Source organism: Coffea arabica, chromosome 9c, assembly GCF_036785885.1.
Source record: "Coffea arabica cultivar ET-39 chromosome 9c, Coffea Arabica ET-39 HiFi, whole genome shotgun sequence".
NCBI classification, from domain to species: Eukaryota; Viridiplantae; Streptophyta; class Magnoliopsida; order Gentianales; family Rubiaceae; genus Coffea; species Coffea arabica.
In genome coordinates this window covers 17260848-17283329 of record NC_092326.1, presented here as the reverse complement: position 1 = coordinate 17283329, position 22482 = coordinate 17260848, and positions in this window count along the sequence as shown.

Genomic DNA, 22482 nt, shown 5'->3' with positions numbered 1-22482 from the left:
CCCAATAAATTAGAAATTCACCATAGTTTCCTTAAACCCATGAAATACTCCACAATATAACACATTCAACCTCTACAAGTTACTAATATAGCATTATCCAAACAAGAAAAACCTTTCTTAAACATCTTACCTCACAAATTCAAGAAGCTATCAACATGGAGCACCCCATCCAAATCCAATCCATCAAGAGCCTTAAACCACCCTTGAGAGCACTTGTGTGAAATATTTGGCAAAACCATCGGTTAAAACTCAAGATTGAGCAAGAAATCAAAACTAGAAAATTGAAGAGTTTTTTTCTTTCTCTCAAAGCCTCGGTTGAGCAGGAACAGAAATGGAAGAAAAAGACAACAAAAACCAGATATTTATGAAGGAAACAGCCGGTCAAAGCTTCTGACCGGCTGTGACACGTCACAATCCGGCCGGAATCTGGCCGGATTTCCGGCCGGATTCCTGGCCGGATACAAGGCCGAGGCTGATCAAAATTTTTTCAAAACTGCAGGGCAATCCGGCCAGCTATCCGGCCAGTTTTCCGGCCGGATTTGGCCACTGCCATTTTTCGAAACTTTTCTTTTCTTTTCCGAGTTGAAAAGCTGTGTTTCTCCGCTCATCCAACAAAATATACATAAAAATGAAAACCCTATTTTTCTGGGCGTCACACTACCACTTGGTGCTAGTGAGTGCTTTAGTGAAGTTTTCTTGGAGAGCTAAGGTGGTCTACAACTTCCTCTCTCTTGTTTACTTGGTAAGTGATGCTAAACTTCCTCCTACACCTAATGATGCTTAAGTTATGCTTAGTAGTGGCTAAAGTGATGTTAGTTGTGATTTATTTCTTGATTTGAAGTGATTTAGTGAAGTTTTTATTTTTTTGAGGAATTTTCTGGTTTAATATGAATGTGATGTTGTGGTCATCTATGATGGTTGATAATGAGGGGTAATGACTCATGTGGGTGTGAATTGGTGATAATAGCAACTAATTTTGGGTTTGGAGTGAATTGTGAAAAGTTAGGGATTGATAACCCCTAATTCTGTCCGGTTTTGGATCATAGGGTTAGAGGCCGAACTGGACTTTGCTCAAAACATGCAAGTTGTAGGTATTGATGTGTTTGAGGTGCCTGCAAAATTTCAGGTCATTTGGATTAGTGTAGAATGAGATATGGCGTTTTTACTGTTGCTGTTCTGGGTTGATCAGAATGCGAAAACTGCACTAGTAATTGGCCATTTTGACTGGAATTGGTTTGGATTTTGTTGTTGGTGTCTTCTGATGAAATGTAGCTGAATGTCTTAGCTACCATATTCCTTTGGAATCAATGCATTTGGACCTGTATAGACCGAGTTTTACTGATTACAGTTTTGTGTGATTTGTAAACCTGCATTTACGGTTCAGGTGGTGGTATTCTGCATTTTCACCCTAGTTGTGCTAGGATTTGGACTGAGTAGCCTTCTACATTGTTGTAGCCCTGTTTCATAGCTTCGAAACGGTGGGTCTTACACCCCCATCCGATAACCGTAGTGAAAGTGGTGTCATTACCGCATTATGAGGTCAAATACATTTTTTTTGTTAAGGCCTAAGTTAAAGCCATTTCTTAATTTCTGGTTACCTATGATACTTATTTATGCATATGAAACCCTATTAGGGTTATAATTGGTATGGCTATATGACTCGTTATCGAGTCTCTTTTAGGGTTTGCTTTCATTTCGGTTGTTTCCTAGCTAACTTTTGTACTTGTACCACTTTGAGCCTAGCGAACGGCTTTTGGGAAATGAGATGAATTTTGTGTGAGATGTTGGGACTGATTTGAGGATATAATGAAGCCTTAATGGCTGGAAAAGTAAGAAATTTAGGGGAAGTGCTGCCCGATTTTCTAGGCCGTTTGGTTCCTTTAAGTTGGATTTGCCTTTTGGTAGAATGAAAGGCTTTTGGGTTGTTTGCGCCTAGGTCTTCATGCTACCTTTTCGTTTCCAAGGGAATCATGTTTTTGCATTCTTGCATTAGTATTTTTTTTGGCAAGGCGTACGACGTGTAGTCGAGCCTCACATATGCATTCTGTTTACTCGATTCTGGAAGTAAAACCTTCAATTGGTTTATTTTGATTATTTTAGGGTTTCTTGGCGATTAAGGCCAATCTGAAGTGAAAACTTTTGAAGTTGAGCCGGTGAGTGTTCCACTACCTGCTACCCATTATGTGAAATATCTGAATATCTGAATACTTGATTTATGACTATTGAAGCCAAATACTATTTTGATAAAATGGAGGCGAGGGTGTACTTTATCACACTCGTTCTTCTATCTGTTCATATGCCAATTTTTAGTGCCTATCTAAATCTGCCGTCTGAATCTGCTATCTGAATCTGCTATCCTGTATCTGTATCTGAATCTGTTATCTGTGTCTGCATCTGTTCGGATTTCTATGACCTATGAGCTCAATCCTGTGGCTAAGTTATTCGACTCGGGCCGGCAAGGGCCTGGACGATTGTCGCGCCCCATTTTTGATAAATAAATAAATGGTTTGAAAATGGATTTTGTGATGGGAAAATGAATTGTGATTTAAAAGAAAAATGGGTCTAAATGGGACTTTTGAAAATGCGACGATTTGACCCAAGAAAAATAGTTCAAAAAGGGTTTTTTATATGAAAAATGGAGTCGCCACTTGGTATAGAGTTAGGGTGTACCAAGCCACCCAAAAAGTGAATTTTTTAAGGAAGAAAAGTAAGAAAACCCTTTTGAACGACTCCTAGTCCACGCAAACAAAGAAAAAGATTCGGAAGTCCCATTTGACGAAGGGGAAGGCAAGGATAAAAATCCAAGGCACCCCTTCGACCTAGCCAAGGCTAGTTGCGTTGATTTAATCAAAGATTTTCTTGTTTTAACCAAAGAATTTATTACATTTGGATGTGCTACATGAATGCAAAACTCTAGACCTAGGGGTATTGGAGGAAATTTCTCTTCAAAGGTTGAGTGATGCCAATCACATTAATTGTGAAGCCCAATAACGATCCTTTTGAAAAAGTCACGAATAATGCGAGTGGGATGCAAATGAATGGAATGCTTGTATGCAATGTGAGGACATGAGTTTGAAGAAGTAATAAAAGACAAGAATGTGTAAATGAAAATGTGCACGTGAGTGGGCAAGGTATGGTATGTGAAATGATAATATGAAGTACATGTGTGCAAGTGATGATAAAAGTGTTCGTGTGTAAGTGAAGGGATAAAAGGTGTACGTGTGCAAAATGGGAGGAAAAAAATGAAAGTGTAATGATAGAGTGGATGCATGAACCTAGGGAATTCATGCATAATGGGTACGGAGAGACCTAAATCGTGACTCAATTTGCCCTTTGATAGAGAGGATACAAGCGTGCTAAGGCTTAGAAAAAGCCACACTCGTCTATATCCCATATTTAAGGGGACTCTCAATCAAATGAACCCTATAGCTAGCATGAAATGCAAAAATCCTAAAATGGAGGGAAAAGGGGTTCGAGGGGCATGCAAAATGATAAAACTAAAAAGAATGCATGACATGTAATGAACATGCAAATATGTGCTAACGAGGGGAAATCCCTAAGGGTCTAGCGTTGGACTAGCCCATTCTATGAATTCCGACTAGCGTTGGACTAGCGGAAACGCACATTCATCCATCACATTCATTCAGGCTATGGAAAGCGAGTAGACATGCCAAACACTCATAAACACATAGCACATAACACTTAGCATGCTCGACTAGATGCAAGGCCCTAATAAAGCAAATTAACACGTAGCACGTAAGCATGCAAGACAAATGATTAAAACCCTAACTATTACATTTGCTAGCTAGGCACACGTCTTTGATAGGTCTTCATTGAATGCTCCTCCAAGCCCTATCTATTATATTAGGGAGATCCTACTACGATCTAAAAGGGGGAAAGGGAATAAAATAATTGAATCCCTAACTATTACAAGCCAAGAGGTGTACACATACCCCATAAAAGAATAACTTGACAAAAAGCAAGAGTAAATGAAATAAAGGAACTAAAGAAAGGCAAGGAAAGCGAATTTAGACATGCAATATTCACATAACACGTTGGATCACATAAGAGGGACAAATAAAAGGTAAAAGAAAGTTATACCTCATCGCAATGGTAAGCAAATGAAGGAAAAATGGCTTCAAAACAATAAAGAGGTCAAGGTACCACTTTAATTAAGAAAAATGCAAAAACAAAGCTCACTTGATCGTAAAGCTCCCAAAGTCATGACTTAAGTGCAATTGACAAAGCATGGTAGCTGATTGAAGCAAAACAATCAATTGGAGTTGAAAAATTGAAGCAATCAAGGACCAAATTGAAGACATTATTCGATTGGTTGGGTCATAGTGAGACAAGGGGAGACTTGAGGGGTTAAAGAGCAAAATTCAGAAAGTATTTCATGCAATCCATGCAAATGTACGAAGCTGATTCTGCAATTCAACCAAGAAACGAACTTCAGCAACCAAATGTGAAGCTTGTTATATATTGAGTTTCAAACTCAGGTTTCGGACCCAAAACGCATAGCTTTGCTTGAAGATTTTCCAGCCAAAATCAGGATTTGTAACTAAACAACAAGGCATATAATTTCAACATCCAAACCAGCAAGAAACGTAAGATGAACTGGTGCAAAATCTAGAAGAATACTCATGCGAAAAAAAACAAGGTTTGGCTGGTTGAAATGCGTTTTCCAGCAAAGTATTGGAACATGCTTCGAGCACTTCAGCCCCTAAACATGCAAATTCAAACACCATTTATCCAATTTCTGGTCAACAAGCAAGTTAGGGGGGCAAAACTTGGTGAGCAATCGTGGAAAGGAAAACAGCAAAGAGATTGCAGCAGTTTTTCACTTCTCTTTTAGTTCAGCCAGAGATATTTACACGCAATGAGCTCAAACCAAATCTACTAAATGACCCACCAAACCAACCTGTTCAAGCTTCAACCCATTACCATCTAACATTCCCAAGCATAGTCATTTAACCCCAGAAACTAAATGAGACAGCAGGCATAAAACATAGCAAAAGAAAAGGTGAAACTTGCGACAGGTTTAGGAAACTTTCTTCAGTAATTTCAAGCTTTCAAACGCAGGTTTCATGCAAGACTTCAAGCAAGAGCTAGTGAAAAACAATCACTCAAAATCCTTGGGCCACTAAACACCTTACTCAACGCACACCCATCAGGAACACAAACCATCAAAATGAATGACCAAAATAGGAGACACAGGTTGCGGCAGAAAAGAGAACCAGCTATCCTTCTGCAACATCATTTCATTTCAATCAAGTACCAACGTAGCTAAACAGCAGAAATTTATATCAAGGAAAAGACTGGTATGCCTTAGTGACTTAGCTAAAATGGTTCCCCGAAATATGAGGTTAAACCACATTCCAAACACAGATGAACCGGGGACTCGTGACTCGTAAAAAAAAATGTGCAACAGAAAGACACGAATAGATGGAGTGCTCCTCCAATCTACTGGGTTTGCAAAGCAAGTTTTCATTATCTATCCATGAGTGAAATCTCTACCAAACGTCAAACATTAGTCTCTTAAGCAATGAAAACACAGCAAGGCAACCATAAGAACAGCAAAGGGATCGAACACAACAAAGGACCGCAGGCGTGGTCCAACAATCCTCGTAGATTTCTCAGTCAAGACAGAGACAGAAACCCCAAACCCATTTCTTACAAAAATCATCTCAAGAAACCCCCACTAAAATCAGGAATCATGCATAATCCTCAGAAAAGATAACATATTTTTCCTTTTTACTACTGAAAAGGGAAAGAAACAAACAGGTTAAATGACTCTCATTTCAAAGATTTAAGGCAGGAAAAAGGTAAGGAAGCATTACCGTGCTCCTCCAATGACGGTTGTCAGCGATGGTGGTGGATTGTAGCGTGGTGGTCGACGGACAGCAGCAACAGCAAATGCGGATTGGTGGTGGGAGGTTCGTGGGAGGTGGTTATGATGAGCAGTGGTTGCTCCGCTTTCTTTTCCCCTGCCTCGCAAATGATCTTTTTTTCTAAAATTCTTCTCGGCCCTCCTGGGTTTTCCCTTTCAGATGAAGCTTTCCGTTTCTTTTTTCTTTATTTCTATCTCTCCGATCCTCTCTCTCTCTCGTTGCCTCCTACTCCAATAGACCTCTACCCTTTTCCAATCAAAACCTCTCAGCCGTTAAAACCTCCCTGATTTTTCTTTTGCCGTTCCCCCTTTTTTTGTTCTTGTTCTGCCCCTTATCTCTTGCCGTTTCTTTCTAGCCAAATCCCCCCCACCGTTGCGGCTGCTCCTTCTTTTCTATTTATACTAGGAACCCCCCTCACCCTAAAACCTTCAGTCCTTCTTCTGCAATTTGCAGCCAAGGAGCCGCCTAATCCTTTGTTTGCAAGCTGCGGCAACACGCAGCTTTTGGCATGCGTGACCCCTTTTTTTTTTTTTTTTTTTTTAACTTTCAACTTAATAAATACAGAAATGATAAAATATAAATAATAATAATAACAAATTGACAAAAACCAGGTAATAATAATAATAACAAAACAAAAATAATTTTAAACAAAAAACTAAACAAAAATGTCCATTTTTCAAATTTTCTTCATTTTCCCCCTTTTTTTTCCTTTTCTTTTCTCAAAAAAACTTAACAAAAAAAACTAAAGTGCCCAAAGATTGAATTTGAACGTATTTCTGTGAACAATTTTCTTCTTTTTCTTTTTTTATGATTTTCCCTTTTTCTCTCTTTTTTTTCCATTTTTTCCAAGAAAACATTGCATTTAAATCAAAACAATTAAAACATATTTTTTTTCTTTTTCGAGAAATTCTATGCTAAAAACTTAAAAATAATAATAATAACACAAAAAAACTAAAAAACTAAAAACTAAAAAGTGAATAAAACGAGCACAAACTAAAAAAAAAATAAATAGTAAATGAAATTACACCAAAATTTGGTGTCTACAGTTTGCCCCTCTTTGTCTGAGTTTTGGAAAAACTTGAGACAAAGAAGTAGACACCAAATGCTCACCTGTGTTATTGGGCTGCAAAAGATTCCCACGAACAGGAATTTATAACACGGGACTGACCCGAACATGAAAAATAAAACGGGACTGACCCGAACCAGAATTTAAAACGGGACTGACCCGAACAGGAATTTAAACGGGACTGACCCGAACAGAAATTTAGAACGGGACTGACCCGAACAGAATTTAAACGGGACTGACCCGAACAGAATTTAAACGGGACTGACCCGAACAAGAATTTAAACGGATGAATTGAAGTGAAATGGAGTGTTAGTGGGATTGACCCATGTTAATTGATGATACAAATGAAAGAAGTGAAAGAAGTGAAATGAAGTGTTAACGGGACTGACTCATGTTTGTTAATAATGCAAATGAAATGCTCGCTAGTGGGACTGACCCACGGTTAATGGCGAACGAAAAGAAATGCTCACTAGTGGGACTAACCCACGGCTAGTGGCGAAGAAATTGCTCACGGACGGGACAAACCCAGCTCCAATAGCAGTGAGAATGAGATGCTTACTGACGGGACAAAACCCAGTTCCCGTAGCAATAAAATGATTTTGATAATCGGACAGTGGGATAAAACCCGAGCCTGCCGAGGTCGGAGGGATAAAACCCGTGCCCTAACGAAAATAAAAGCGGTCAGTGGGATAAAACCCGAGCCTGCCGAGGTCGGAGGGATAAAACCCGTGCCCTAACGAAAATAAAAGCGGTCAGTGGGATAAAACCCGAGCCTGCTGAGGTCGGAGGGATAAAACCCGTGCCCTAACGAAAATAAAAGCGGTCAGTGGGATAAAACCCGAGCCTGCCGAGGTCGGAGGGATAAAACCCGTGCCCTAACGAAAATAAAAGCGGTCAGTGGGATAAAACCCGAGCCTGCCGAGGTGAACTTGATTTGTTTTTTGACTTTTTGATTTTTTGATTTGATTTTTTCCTTTTTTTTCCTTTTTGACTTTTGAGAATCTTTCCAAAAAATTAATTTGCCCCAGTTGGATTGTGACAGCCCCACCTTCCCCTAAGGCGAACCAAAGAGGTTAGCGGACTGCCTGCCCAGCTCTCGCCAGGACTAACGGTGCAGTATAGAGCGATCTTTCACATTCCGGAACTTATAGCGCGCGCAAATAAGGCAAAAGGGCAAAATAACCCAAAATAAAAGGAAATGAAATCTGGGGTCGGCCATGAATAGTAACCGACTCGTCCGAACCCAACCAAACATCGAATTACATATACCACATAACATTTAGCCTTTACAAACCAAAATGACGTTTAAAAGTGATACAAAAGTCACTACATATATGGTTTGCCAAAACAAAAGTGAAAATGGCCCTAATGATACATTTAGGGTCCCATTTTATATACAATACAAAAGAGTCATTCATCTAGTTCATTCGGCAACCATTTATCAAAATTCATTCCAAAAGAGTCATATTCCTGTAAGGAAAACAAAAGGAACGGGGTGAGCTAATTGCCCAGTGAGAATACAACTCAAGCAACCAAGTTCATGAATACGTCAAGTTTAACAGTCCAATTTACCAAAATAAATAAAGCCACACATTAATAATGAGGATAAAAGGATACGGGTGGCTCTCAAGAGCCCTTTTCCTCGTTTGAATTCTTGATCAGGTCTCATTGACTCTCCGTCAATGTCTGAAAGGTAACCAACCGTAGACTCCTCTTAACTTCCATTCCCTTCCTCCTAACATTCCTCAACCGGGCCCGAAATCCAAACTCTTACATTGTGGTATTACTCGAGTAAACCGGAATCAAGAGTCTCTCATACTACAAGATTCCCTATGATGTTGCCCCAAGGCACATTAATTGGCACGACCAAGCCCTCGCCGGCTCGATTCAATCAATAACCAATGGGGTTGAGCTCATGGATAATATTTGAAGTCATGTATTTCATTTCATATAACATTTCATATAACATTTCATATAACATTTCATATAACTTTCCAATAACATGCGAAACAATAAGTGAAAGTGATAAAGTACACTCTCACTTGGATCAATCAACATTCAACATCTCAAGTACAAAGATCAAAGCCATGTAATAGCACATAAGTGAGTAGTACACTCACCTAGCTAGTACAATGCGGTTTCAAATACTTTAGTCAAAAGAACGTTGTGCACCACCGTCACGCCCTAAAATCACGCAACAAATGCAATGAGACTCGATAACGAGTCATATAGCAATGCTAAACACAACCCCAATAGGGTTTCATATGCATAAATGAGCATAATAGCAAACCAGAAATTAGAAAATGGCCTTAGTCTTGGCCCCAAATAGAAAACTGTTTTGCCCTTATTATGCGGTAATGGTGTAAAATTCTCTACGGTTATCGGATGGGGGTGTAAGACCCACCGTTTCGAAGCTATGAAACAGGGCTACAACAATGTAGAAGGTCACTCAATCCAGTTCCTAGCTTAACTAGGTCGAAAATGCCAAATACTATACCAGAATTACCAAAACAGGTTTGCAAATCACACAAAACTGTAATTACTATAACTTAGTCTATACAAGTCCAAATGCCGAAATTCCAAAGGCATATGTTAGCTAAGACATCCAGCTACATTTCATCAGAAGACACCAACAACTAAATCCAAACCAATTCCAGTCAAAATGGCCAATAACCAGTACAGTTTTCGCATTCTGTCCATAGCAGAACAGCGACAGTAATTTCGTCATATCTCACTCCACACTAATCCAAATAACCTGAAATTTTGCAGGCATCTCAAACACATCAATACCTACAACTTTCATGTTTTGAGCAAAGTCCAATTCGGCCTCTATCTATGACCTAAAATTTCGGACAGAATGTTCAACCAAGAACCCTAATTTTTCCAGAAATTCTTCCAAATTCAAAATTGATTGCAATTTCCTATCATATGCACCTACTAGAGCCAAAGCCCCTTATTACCAACCATCAAAAACAACCACACCATCAAGATCATATGAAACCAGAAAATTAACTCAAAAAAATAAAAAACTCAACCAAATCACTTCAAACCAAGAAATAAATCATATATTCCTTCACTCATGCCACCATTAAGCATCATATAACCATCATTAGGTATAGGGGAGAGGTTGAAGCATCACTTACCAAGAAACAAGAGAGAGGAGGATATTGGACACCTTAGCTCTTCAAAACAACTTCACTAATACCCTTACTAGCACTAAAAGATAGGATTTTATGGAGTGAAATGGATGGAAGCAAATGTTTTTGGTTGATTTGCACCAAGTAGAAGCTAAAACTTGAAGAGTTTCTCCTTCCTTCCTTGAGCTAGAGAGCCGGCCAACAAGAGAAGAAAATGGTGAGTTTTAGTCAATTTTTTGAGATATTTAACTAATGGGTCAAAAGTCAAAAACATGAATAGTAAGCCTTAAGTCAAACCCAATGAAACAATGACACTTGGCACCTCAATTAATGCAATCCTATCCTTTCTTTTCTCTCTCACATCAATCATTTCACACACTCTACTTATCTCTTAACACCCGATAAATTTTACACAGTATCCGAAACTTAACCTTATTGGCCGAATTTTTCCGAACTTTTCGCACTAGTGGGTCCCACGTCCACTATTTACTCTTAATTTTCTAAAAACTCTCTAATACTAGAAAAATCATCTTAAAACTATAATTACGCATAAAATCTACCAGAAAATATTTTTAAGCCAGAAAATGCAAAAAAAATTATGCAATTAAGGGGTAATAAACCCTAGGAAAAAAAATAGGGTTTTTTTCGGGTTCTCACACTCTCCCCCCCTTAAAAGAATTTCGTCCTCGAAATTTTCTCACCTTGATTCACAAATAGCTCAGGGTATTGTTTTTTTCCACCTCCCAGGTAGCCTTTTCTATCCCATGATTTTTTTTTTCGCGAACACTATTCTCTCTCCTACCCAAACCCTACGATCCTTACAAACCATACCAAGACTCAAACGATGATTTTTCCCCAAAGGATTACTACTTTCAGGTAGGCGTGATATCTATTTCGTCCATCAGAATTGGGACTGAAAAATGGATGAGTAACACCGGGATCTACTAATATTTCCGCAGAAATACCGCAATCGTACCTTCCTCAATCTCAGGAGAATCGGGGACCTGTTGTGGCTCCAGTGAATACACTCGAGCTGCTACCTTAGGTTTCGTCCCATTCCCCTTATCCGGTCCCGTGTTGGTCTTTGACATAGTTTGAGCTCCTCTTCCTTCTTGCGTCATAAGTAGGCAGGTAGCAAGCTTGTGGTCTGCGCTTCCACAACGCAGACATTTGCCTCCTTTCTTCCAGCAATTGTCTTCAGAATGATTCGACTTCCCGCAATACCCGCAAGGTCCGCGTGCTGCAGAAGCCGAGCCTCCTCTCTGGCCTCTCCCCAACTGGCTGCCTCGTGACGGGCTCTCTCGTGACACTCCCGGTACCCTTTCTTCCCCAATTCCTCGCCCAAACTTGGAAGGGGTACTCTCATTCCCCTGCCCCGAATTATTTCCAGGAAATCCTCGCTTTTTCGCCTGGAAATTTCTTACTTGCAATCTGGCACTCTCTACCCGTTGGGCCTTCTCAACGGCCTCGTTAAAAGCATTGATTTGAGCCACTGCGAGGTCCTTCTGAATCTCCACGTTTAGGCCCTGGATAAAACGCCTAATTCGCCGTTGCTCCGTCACAATCAACTCAGGCGCAAATTTGGACAGGCGGGTGAACTGGCTCTCGTATTCTGCCACCGATTGAGCTCCTTGGCGGAGTCGGATGAACTCATCTTCCTTCCTTTCCTGAACTAGAGGAGGGAAGAATTTCGCGTTAAACTCCCTCATAAAATTTACCCAAGTCCTGGGCGTTTGTTCCCTCTCCCATTTTTGCCGAATGACATTCCACCAGGAGCGGGCCGCCTCTTCCAGCTGGAAAACGGCAAAAGTCACCTGCCGTTCTTCGGTATAGTGTAGGGCGGCAAAAATATCGACCATCTTTTCGAGCCACCTTTCGGCAACATCCGGATCAGGTCCCCCGATGAACTTGGGTGGGGCAAACTTTTGAAATCGTTCCAGAGCTCTGTCTTCGCTCTCAACATGATTGCCAGGGTTTCCAGGGTTTCCAGGATTAGGGTTTGGATTCTGGCCTTGTTGCTGCACCACTTGTGCCAACAGGTTTGTCATTTGCTGCATAGCGGCAGCTATCTGTACATTAGGGTCAACTCTCGGTTCAGGATGGGGTCCAGAGGAGGTTTCTCCAGTACCCCGGTCTGGCGTAGGTTGCCTATTCCCGCGCCCACGGCCCCGTCCACTACGTGTGCCGTCCATACAATCTAAGTCGATCTAGGTCACAAAATAAATATACTGTTAATGGGCAATGGGCACCTAACCCCTCCTTTTCGCAGCCCGAAACAGGAACAAGTAAACAAGAACAATTAACTACTCCACTCCCTCGTCGAGCATTTAAACACATAACACATATACAGAGAACACATAACAGTATCAACATGTATACAGAACAGTCAGTCAAGTACATATAAAGTCATCCATAGAATCACAATTTCTAGTTCGCCCCATTCTTTCTAACCTAGGCCTTCATATCTTTCGTATCCGGGCGCAAGAATCTCGTCTAAGATAATTCACCTCTCGAGCCGGCCGGTCCCAAGAGTAAACCATCCGTATTAAAGATTCCTACCCGACATACATACCTAGCTTCCTCAAGTTGCATAATAAAGATTTTTACACTTATAACATGCCCCATTCATAACTTACGCTCAAACGAGCACTTAGACATCTCAATGAAATCAGGACCATAACACCACTTGGCCCTAGGCTCACTCCGCGCAGAGACCACGCGAAGTGGCTCTGATACCACCTGTGACAGCCCCACCTTCCCCTAAGGCGAACCAAAGAGGTTAGCGGACTGCCTGCCCAGCTCTCGCCAGGACTAACGGTGCAGTATAGAGCGATCTTTCACATTCCGGAACTTATAGCGCGCGCAAATAAGGCAAAAGGGCAAAATAACCCAAAATAAAAGGAAATGAAATCTGGGGTCGGCCATGAATAGTAACCGACTCGTCCGAACCCAACCAAACATCGAATTACATATACCACATAACATTTAGCCTTTACAAACCAAAATGACGTTTAAAAGTGATACAAAAGTCACTACATATATGGTTTGCCAAAACAAAAGTGAAAATGGCCCTAATGATACATTTAGGGTCCCATTTTATATACAATACAAAAGAGTCATTCATCTAGTTCATTCGGCAACCATTTATCAAAATTCATTCCAAAAGAGTCATATTCCTGTAAGGAAAACAAAAGGAACGGGGTGAGCTAATTGCCCAGTGAGAATACAACTCAAGCAACCAAGTTCATGAATACGTCAAGTTTAACAGTCCAATTTACCAAAATAAATAAAGCCACACATTAATAATGAGGATAAAAGGATACGGGTGGCTCTCAAGAGCCCTTTTCCTCGTTTGAATTCTTGATCAGGTCTCATTGACTCTCCGTCAATGTCTGAAAGGTAACCAACCGTAGACTCCTCTTAACTTCCATTCCCTTCCTCCTAACATTCCTCAACCGGGCCCGAAATCCAAACTCTTACATTGTGGTATTACTCGAGTAAACCGGAATCAAGAGTCTCTCATACTACAAGATTCCCTATGATGTTGCCCCAAGGCACATTAATTGGCACGACCAAGCCCTCGCCGGCTCGATTCAATCAATAACCAATGGGGTTGAGCTCATGGATAATATTTGAAGTCATGTATTTCATTTCATATAACATTTCATATAACATTTCATATAACATTTCATATAACTTTCCAATAACATGCGAAACAATAAGTGAAAGTGATAAAGTACACTCTCACTTGGATCAATCAACATTCAACATCTCAAGTACAAAGATCAAAGCCATGTAATAGCACATAAGTGAGTAGTACACTCACCTAGCTAGTACAATGCGGTTTCAAATACTTTAGTCAAAAGAACGTTGTGCACCACCGTCACGCCCTAAAATCACGCAACAAATGCAATGAGACTCGATAACGAGTCATATAGCAATGCTAAACACAACCCCAATAGGGTTTCATATGCATAAATGAGCATAATAGCAAACCAGAAATTAGAAAATGGCCTTAGTCTTGGCCCCAAATAGAAAACTGTTTTGCCCTTATTATGCGGTAATGGTGTAAAATTCTCTACGGTTATCGGATGGGGGTGTAAGACCCACCGTTTCGAAGCTATGAAACAGGGCTACAACAATGTAGAAGGTCACTCAATCCAGTTCCTAGCTTAACTAGGTCGAAAATGCCAAATACTATACCAGAATTACCAAAACAGGTTTGCAAATCACACAAAACTGTAATTACTATAACTTAGTCTATACAAGTCCAAATGCCGAAATTCCAAAGGCATATGTTAGCTAAGACATCCAGCTACATTTCATCAGAAGACACCAACAACTAAATCCAAACCAATTCCAGTCAAAATGGCCAATAACCAGTACAGTTTTCGCATTCTGTCCATAGCAGAACAGCGACAGTAATTTCGTCATATCTCACTCCACACTAATCCAAATGACCTGAAATTTTGCAGGCATCTCAAACACATCAATACCTACAACTTTCATGTTTTGAGCAAAGTCCAATTCGGCCTCTATCTATGACCTAAAATTTCGGACAGAATGTTCAACCAAGAACCCTAATTTTTCCAGAAATTCTTCCAAATTCAAAATTGATTGCAATTTCCTATCATATGCACCTACTAGAGCCAAAGCCCCTTATTACCAACCATCAAAAACAACCACACCATCAAGATCATATGAAACCAGAAAATTAACTCAAAAAAATAAAAAACTCAACCAAATCACTTCAAACCAAGAAATAAATCATATATTCCTTCACTCATGCCACCATTAAGCATCATATAACCATCATTAGGTATAGGGGAGAGGTTGAAGCATCACTTACCAAGAAACAAGAGAGAGGAGGATATTGGACACCTTAGCTCTTCAAAACAACTTCACTAATACCCTTACTAGCACTAAAAGATAGGATTTTATGGAGTGAAATGGATGGAAGCAAATGTTTTTGGTTGATTTGCACCAAGTAGAAGCTAAAACTTGAAGAGTTTCTCCTTCCTTCCTTGAGCTAGAGAGCCGGCCAACAAGAGAAGAAAATGGTGAGTTTTAGTCAATTTTTTGAGATATTTAACTAATGGGTCAAAAGTCAAAAACATGAATAGTAAGCCTTAAGTCAAACCCAATGAAACAATGACACTTGGCACCTCAATTAATGCAATCCTATCCTTTCTTTTCTCTCTCACATCAATCATTTCACACACTCTACTTATCTCTTAACACCCGATAAATTTTACACAGTATCCGAAACTTAACCTTATTGGCCGAATTTTTCCGAACTTTTCGCACTAGTGGGTCCCACGTCCACTATTTACTCTTAATTTTCTAAAAACTCTCTAATACTAGAAAAATCATCTTAAAACTATAATTACGCATAAAATCTACCAGAAAATATTTCTAAGCCAGAAAATGCAAAAAATATTATGCAATTAAGGGGTAATAAACCCTAGGAAAAAAAATAGGGTTTTTTCGGGTTCTCACATGGATGAATTTTTTGCAATTTGAGTCCGTAGTTGATTCGGTATCGCCATGTTGCTGCACCTTTTGATCAAATTTGATTGCAACATTTTCGATCTGCCTTTGTTCACCGGAGGACTTTTCCAACATCGATTTCGGTGTGAAGTGTGATTACTTTCATCTTGTGCCTGCAATTTTCCTGTAAAAGAGAAAAAACAAAGAAATTGCCACCACCATTTGATCCGTTTTCCTTCGAGAATCGTGTAAACATGAGTCTTTCAATGCCTTTATCAACTTTTGCTGCGGCAGCTGATTGAGTTGGATTTCTCACCCTGAGGCTTTTCCAATTTTCAAACTGACCAGGTATGTGCTTTGCCATATTGTGAAGTCTGCGTAATGGCTTTGCTGAACTTCAACCATTTCCAAAAGATGACTGAATTTGAGTATGCTTCGAGTAAACATGGGGATTGTCATTTACCACAATTCAATGATAAAGAATGAGGTATGCAAGAAAAATTCACATGTCATGTAAAAATGAATATGTACAAGAATGCACTCATAACCATTTGTGCTTAAATTCTACAAAAATGCCATGAATACAAGTAATTTAGTAAAAATGAGTTTCCCAAGAATGTATTTGCCAAAGAATGTTTTACAAAATGACACAGCTTTGGCCAACGGATGTTATATTCGAATCTCTGGGTACCCTTGTTCTGGGATTCAGTATTGGCAGTAGTATGACAAAAATGAGGAGAAATCTAAATGGACCAAACCACCAGTTGTTCCTCTTTGTACTTGCTCATTGCAGAAACCTACCTTGGCGCCCATTCGGGTTTTCACCAAGGTTGCCCCCTACCCTTTTTGTTGGTTTTTTCTTTTTTTCTTCTTTTTTTCCTCTTTTTTTTTTCTCTTTTTTTCCTTTTGAGGTGCCCTTGTGGGTTTTCACCTAATGAAACAATGGAAGAGCTCACCCATAGTCGACTCGGGAATGTAAGTTGAAGATTGCTGGCATCAGTAAAATGCGCATCCCTTATAGACTTAAACGAAGGCATTATGGACATCACGCGCCAGTTGATTAGCAAAATCCCTAATAGAAATGCAGCAAGTGACGAAAACCAGGACTTTTGGACTTTTGTAATGAGGTCAGGTGGGGTGTTTTTCAAGAAAAGTTAAGGCTTGAAAGCAGGCTTGATGAAAGGTGTGAAATAACCTGAGATTGCATCATTTTGAAATTATCTCTAATTTTGAACAAAACCGAGGAAATTTGCCCCAGTTTGATTGGATTTTCTCTTTCTTTGCATTTTCTTCATTGCATTTTTCTCACTTTTTGCATTTTCCTTCAAAATACTAAATTTGCCCCAGTGTAGGGTTCTTTCTTCTCCCATATCTCTTTCAAAGATAAATTTGCCCCAGTGTGGGGTTTTTCTTTTCTTTCTGATCATTTTTCAAAATGAATTTGCCCCAGTGTGGGGTTTGCAATTCTCAGGGGTTGCGAAACGAAAATTATTGTTCTGATAGTTCAAAGGGGATGACTAGGGATGAAATGTTTTGATTGGAAAGGAAAATGGCCTGACTTTTGCCTCGCCCTTTGCATGATTTCCTAAAAGAAACTTTGCATAATCAAATAAAGAACATCTTACACATGTCCAAGTTGATAAGTTGAGGGAATGTCTGTCCTTCCATCTCTCCTTTGAACACCCAATAAGCTTTGTCAATTTGAAGCAAATTTGCCTTCGACTTCATCTTTCATCGTTTTAGCATTTTGTTTCCTTCTTCAGAAGATCGGTGGCGGATCCTTTTGTTATGAACATAGGCCATGAATTTTGACAAAATTGGTCATGGTATATAGCATTCAACTGCTTTCCATCAATCAGAATCAATCGTTAATGATACTGCTTTAACCAACCAACTTTCAACCCGGCTGGAAAGGGATTTTCTCAAATGAATGGATTTTTCCATGGTTTTCTCAATGAAAGCATTTCTCAATGAAGGGTTTTATTCTTGAATGCTTTCTCAAAGAAGAGATCTCTCAATGAAGGGAATTCCCAATGTATGGCTTTCTCAACGAGGGGATTTAATGAAGGGTTTTCTTTATGAAGGCTTTCTCGAAAAAGGATTTCTCAATGAAGGCATTTTCAATGAGGGATATTTAATGGAGGAATTTTCAATAAAGGGTTTCATCAAATTCCAGAACAGTGATATTCAAAGAGTCAAATAACCTCACCTTTGGCCATCTCAAAAAATCATAATCAGACAAACAAATAACCAAAATGAGCATTTCATGAAACTCTAAATCAAAGCAGAAACAAGACAAAACTCAATTGCAAAAGATGCTTTCGTTAAGCTATTTACATATGCAAGAAAAAGTTTTCGTGAATTTTAGTAAATGGCAACCCCTAGATTCATCGAAATTTCCTTCGAGAGGGAGTATAATCAGCCATCCAAATTGTGCAGAGCTCCTTCAGGATTTTCAAATCTCGTCATTGGAGGTAGATGCCTCAAAGGTGTCCTTGTGTCTGGGAAAGGGGTTTGTACTTATGCTTGGTCCTTGTTCTTCTCTTCCTCTCAAAATTATGTCTCCGGCCTCAATCATGTCTTGGATTTTGTGTTTAAGTACCCGACAATTGGCAGTAGAATGTCCAGGAGCTCCGGAATGATAGGCACAAAAAGATTGAGGATTATAGTCAGGGGGAAATCCTTTAGCATAGGCTTTAGGAGGTATTGTACCAATTTTTCCTGCGGCCTTGAGCTGCTCATATAGTTGATCCAAGGGCCGACCTAAATTGGTAAAAGTTCTATATCGGGCCGCGTCTTGGGTGCCAGCGGTTTGTTGATAGTTGTGATTATGGTTGACGGGAAATGTGGGTCTTGGATGATAAGGAGAGCGAGGTCTAGTTTGAAAACTATGTGGAGAAATATGAAATGGTGTTGTAGGTGTGTTTGGGTAATTTGGTCGAGGTCGAGGGTGGTTATCAGTGGTATGGTGCACGGGTTGAAAGTGTGATTGGTACGGGTAACGGGGTGAATAGGTGGAGTTCTGTCGGTATCTCGGTTGGGGAGCAGGGCCTCGATTCGAGACAAATGAAGCCTCCTCTTCTCTCTTTTTGAATGGGGATTTCTTGTTACCACTGCCTTGATTTTGCATGGCTTCCAATTGCGATTTCAGAGCCGACACGTTAATAATCTTTCCTGCCCTTATAAACTCATCATATTCTTCTAATTTATTAACGATCTCGGCAAAGGAACACCCAGTCATTCGAAAAATTTCTTCAAAGTATGGCGGATCATGTGCCTTAATGAAGGTGCGTATGATTTCGTCCTCAGTCATTGGTGGCTCGACTTTTGCAGCTATTTTCCTCCACCTTTTGGCATAAGTCTTGTGATCTTCGGAGGGTTTTCTTTTTGTTCCTTCCAGTGTAGTCCGTGTCGGAGCCAGCTCGCAATTATACTCGTATTGTCTTACAAATGCATTGGACAGATCCAACCAAGTCTTTATCTCTTCGGGCTTCAGCTTGGAATACCAGTCGAGCGCATCCCCCTCCAGACTTTCTGGGAATAGCCTCAAAGGCAGATTTTCATCATCTGTTGGTCTACCCAATTTGTTAGCGAACAATCGGAGGTGCGTTTTGGGATTGCCCGTCCCATCATATTTGTTAAACTTAGGAGTTTTGAACCCCTCAGGCAGTTGCACATTCGGAAAGAGACACAGCTCATCGTAATCCAAAACTCCTTGCTTGTTCAACACCTGACTCTTCCTCATGAATTCATCGAAACGGTCCAGGCGCTTTAATAACTTCACATCAATGGGAGCAGAGGATCCTCCCACCTCTGGTTTGGTTTGAATAAAATGGTCCGGCAGATAAGGCTCAGTGGTGGGGTAATAAAAAACTTGTGTCTCAGGTGGTATATTTGCAGTGACTTGAGGTTGAGGACCTTGCATTTGAGTAGGGAAAAATGAAGGATTAGGAGGGTAAGTGTATGGCAGATGGATGGTGGGGTAGGTAAAAGTCCCTTCAGGTGGACCCTGCATGGGAAAAGTAGTCTGAACTGCAGGAATAACAAAAGGTTCAGATTGTGGTTGTGTGACGTGCGGAAGTTCAGGCTGTACCCCGCTACTGACAAGCTCGTCTATCAATTTCTTTTGGGAGGCCATTGTAGATGCCATTTCCTCAAACTTAGCAAGTAATTCGGCCAACTGAATTCCAGGACTTGTGGTTTCCGGCTGAGTAGCTGCCATGGTCTTATCGGATGATTGAGGCTTAGTACTCATGTTTACACAATTCTCTTGGGTTTCACTTCGGGATCGTGTAATGGTGGGACTTTTTCGAAACAGCTGTTTTTGGAAATTTTCCTGAGCATGCAAAAGATACATTTAGATAAACAAATCATTTGGTAGATTTCTGCAATTTATTCGAAAAGGAAAAAGAAAAAGACATGAGTTAGTGATTGTTAAAACAATTCAGATGCATGTCCTATGGGGGAACCCTTTTTTGTGCCAAGGGTAGGCCTAGCATGAAAATGCAATCCTCCAGAGCAGGCACTATACCATACCTGATGGATCTGATCAACTCATTTAAGTGAAAAATAATTTTGAAAAATTTGGTCAATTGGAGTGCTGAGAGACATTTGTCAAAATGATGTCAACGTCCAAGTGGATTGATCACTTTTGATCGATACAAGAATTTGCAAAAACGCACAGGTTTGACCTTGACGAACTTCCTATCGAAGAGATTGGAATTCGTTTTGACAACTTTTCTTAGTGGAGCACGGGTCAAAACTCCAACTGATCAAATGGCTGGATACAATGGATGGTTTTCTCAAAAATCGACTAAATTTCCCAATTTGAAATTGACATTGAAACCCTGATTAGTCAAATGGGTTGAATGAAATTGACCATTTATTTAAAATCGACCGGATTACCCTAAAAAGGGAAACAGGTCAAATGAATTGAATGAAATTTAACTTATCCAAAATTAATCAGATCACCCTAAAAAGGGTAAATTGATCAAATAGATTGAACGCAACTTGATTTATTCAAAATCGGCTCGATTGCCCTAAAAATGGGTAAATTGGCCAAATGAATGAAATTGAATTAGTGATTTATTCAAAGAATCGGCCGAATGACCCTAAAAAGGGTAAATTGGTCAAATGAATTAACAATTTATTCAAAATCGACCAGGTGACCCTAAAAGGGTAAATTGGTCAAATGAATTAATGAATTTGATTCATTCCAAAATTGACCCAATGGCCCTAGAAGGGTAAATTGGTCAAACGAAATGAATGAAATTGATTTATTCAAAAAATTGACCAAACGACCCTAAAAAGGGTAAATTGGTCAAATGAAATTGATTTATTCAAAAATTGACCGAATGACCCTAAAAAAGGGTAAATTGGTCAGATGAATTGAATGAAATTGATTTATTCAAAAATTGACCGAATAACCCTAGAAAGGGTAAATTGGTCAGATGAATTGAATGAAATTGATTTATTCAAAAATTGATCGAATAACCCTAGAAAGGGTAAATTGGTCAGATGAATTGAATGAAATTGATTTATTCAAAAATGGATCGAATCACCCTAAAAAAGGGTAGATTGGACAAATGAACTAAATGAAAACTTGATTTATTCAAAATTGGTTCGATTGCCCTACCAATGGGTGAATTAGCCAAATGAATGAAATGAAGATTGATAACTTATGCAAAAATCGACCAAATCACCCTAAAAAGGGTAAATTGGTCAAATGAATTGAATGAAATTCAAAAATCGACCGAATGACCCTAAAAAGGGTAAATTGGTCAAATGAATGGATGATTTTTCAAAAATCGACCGTATGACCCTAAAAAGGGTAAATTGGTCAAATGAATGGATGATTTTTCAAAAATCGACCGTATGACCCTAAAAAGGGTAAATTGGTCAAATGAATGGTTTATTCAAAATTGATTATGAATTGACAAAAATGGATCGATTGAATCGTCCGGCCATTGGTGGCTTCAAAAAAAATTAGTCTATGAGCCTTCTAAAATCAAGATTTGGCCTCCATATTTATCATCTCAACCATGAGGAATCATTTGTGAATTTTCTTCAAATTAATGTCCTTTACGCAAAGGATTTTTACCAATTTTGATAAAAATGGCCAAAAAAAAAAAGTGATTATTAGACGCTCATATTCCAAAGATCACTCTATGAAAATGATCGGATCCCACCTTACCTTGTGCACTACCCCTTTGGATGGTACAAAATGTAAACGTGCAGGTCTCGTTGGATTACGTATCCGAGACGCAAGGTGGTTTATTCCTAAACACGGGATTCCCTATGTGGCATTCCCTTTCTATGGTTTATGCATGATGCCATTTATTAAAGCGATGTAAATATGTGACAAATATGGCCTAAAGGACACAGATAATGCATCGGGGGGAAAAAAAGTCTAGAATGAAATGTATTTATTGAAAATTAAGTGTAATGACTGAAATTTAAACATGTGAGCTATCTAATGGGGTAGGTCACTAAAAGAGTGCCAAAGTGGCCTCTTATTGTTAAGGCACATGAATGCAAGCCAAGAAAACAAAAGAATGGTTAGTGCAATTGATAGTACACATAACACATTGGGAGCAATTTAGAAAAGAAATATAATAAAGCAAGTAAAAGGGGTAGAACCCCTTCCCTCGTGCCTAATGTGCTTAATAGGGTAAGGTCGACTCTACCCTAGGCGAGTCTAACATGGATGCATGAGGCTGGGGCTCACTAATGCAACTAGACTCGATAAGTCTCGGCTCCCAAGCCTTCAGACCTAAAGGCGAAGGGTCATCACCCCCAGGGCCCTTGGTCGGTGGCTCGAGTGATCCCTTAGGTAGCGCTATGGGCGCAGCGCACACCAGCCGCCTACCCAAGGCGATCGATCCTAATCCTACAAGGC